The sequence below is a fragment of the Ziziphus jujuba genome, chromosome 5 (genome assembly GCF_031755915.1).
Source record: "Ziziphus jujuba cultivar Dongzao chromosome 5, ASM3175591v1".
Taxonomy (NCBI): Eukaryota; Viridiplantae; Streptophyta; class Magnoliopsida; order Rosales; family Rhamnaceae; genus Ziziphus; species Ziziphus jujuba.
Genome location: NC_083383.1, coordinates 21,274,648 through 21,277,107, shown reverse-complemented (window position 1 = coordinate 21,277,107; position 2,460 = coordinate 21,274,648).

Sequence of the window (2,460 nt, the reverse complement as noted above, 5' to 3'; positions counted from 1 at the left end):
GGGAAGTCAACTTTCCGACAAGTTTCCAGTTGCACCGCCCATCCTTTCCCACTAATTCCGACCCTCTAAACCCAAATCCGAGGTCGTTTTCCTCCAATTCGTGATAGATTGAGAGAATTAAGGACTTGAATTCCGAGAGCTTTCCGGCGAGATTCCGGCCACCACGGGTCCAACCTCCGGGAGGTAAGCCTCAATCCGCAATCATCGTTCCATAATTTTCATTTCTGTATATTACTCATAAATTTTGGTTAACGTTTGTGTTAAACCCCCCGGGTACCGGGTATTATTTACCCGAATAAAGTATTAATTTATTTGATCCTATGTAATATTGTTGTTTTAGAAGCACGTGTGCATCGTGAAATTGATCCCATTGAGGATATTGGGTTAATTGTGTGCTCGAGGTGAGTGACCCACCTTCGAAATTAATTTTGGGAGTCAAATTAATTATATTGTGATATTTTAATATTTGAATGTTTTTATTTTATGTTAATTGTTAGATAAATTGTGAATTAAATTTTGATACCCATATTTGAATAAATTGAAATATATGATTTTTGATAAATTATGGAAATCTAGATTTTATGACAATTTGATATTTAAAGGAATTATAAAAGTAATATTATTTGATTTATTACGGAATTTATTTGTGAATTTACTTTGATTAATAAAAAATGCATTTATATAAATTTATGCATTGTGGAAATTATTTTATGGTATTGAGGATTTGTGGAATTAAATTATATATGATTCATGTGGTTTTAATATTATTTTTGGTATGATTTGATTTTAAAGATTTCAAGAAAAATATTGATTTAAGTTATGGTGCTCTCAAATATATATTTATGCACTTGAAATATTATCTAGTTGATTTTATGATATAAGAAAAATTATATATTATTGATGGATTTATGCTGGTGTTTAAAGAAAAATGTGGGATGGTGAATTTGAAAAATGGTATAATTCCCACGGTGAGTTTTGGAAAAAATATTATTTTTTTTAAAATAATATGGTTATTTATTTTAGACGTACTCATACAGTACTGGTGTTCTGTACTATATATGTGGATGAGCACGCAAGTTATAATGTCTCCCGTGAGTTGCCATTGGACCGAGGACAGGCAAGTTTGATATTGGCCATAAGCTGCCCCCCTTCATGGCCGGGTTGACGGTTTAAGCAGTGGCGCTGTCGGAACACCGAAGCGACCGTATGCAAGTTTCTCTCTTTAATCTCCCGCCAGATGGTGCTCGGGACGCTGGGTATCGTAAGGCATCACTGGTATATAGTGTGGTGCGTCAAATATTATTTTTCAGATATAAATTTCAAATCTTAAAGTTTTAAAGCAGCATCTAAATTAAATGAATTTAATTTGTTTTATCACCTATTTCCAGTTAGTATTTTCTAAAATGTATTTATTCATATTTTATGTCACTTATTTTAAATTAATAATTTTTATAATTTATATATTGGGTTTATTTTTGTTTTATGCCAAATTTCTCTAATACAAGTTTATTTACGGTTTTATTTATTTTATCTAGTGATGTTTTATTCTAAATTTAATTATTAGATTTTTTTTAAATGTTTTCAATGTATATATTGAGTTCTAAATTAATATTTATATTTATGTGCATTCTAAATTATTGCATTCTATTTAATTTGATATTTCCTTGATTATTTTTTTTTATGTAAATTTTATGAATTTTATAATATATTTTTACCACTTATTTTATATGCTTGTTTGTAATTATTTAAATTATATTTTTGAAACTATTTATTTTAGTTTATTAAATCAAATTTTACAAATTATATATTGAATTTCTCTTTTATGTTATATTCTTTTAATGCAAGTATTCTAAATTTATTTTATTATATTTCATTCGTATTTGGATTATTTAATTATTTATTAGATTAATTATTCCTTTATTTTTGGGGCATAAAAGATTGGGCTTTGCGAAAATGTTTTAAAAGGGGAACCTTTCCAACAGAGTGAATGGTGAGGGTTTTGAGAGAAAATATTATTTTCAATTAATTATTACTTATTTATTCTTAATTAATCAAATGTGCTATAATTATCGTTACTATTATAATTGTACAGTAGATAGGGTCACTCACTGAGATGATTAGCATCTCATATTTCTAAATTCCGTTCCCCTAGCCCGACATCTCAGTTTATTCCGAAAGTCCAAGAAGCATTTTCTCCCTTTTCCTCTTCATCTTGTATTGCTTCTTTATCTGACATTGTATTAATTTCATATTTATTGTATAATGCTCTGTATACAGTATTAGACACATTTTATTAAATACTGCATTAATTCCCTATTATTATTTTGGAGTGCCGTAAATTTGTGAAAACAAATTGTAGTAAGGTGGGAGGAATAAGGTGGTGTTTATAGAAGTGTGTTTTCAGTGCAGGAAATTTATGGTAAATCCAACCCTTAGGGGATGTTCTGCCAGATTTTCCAT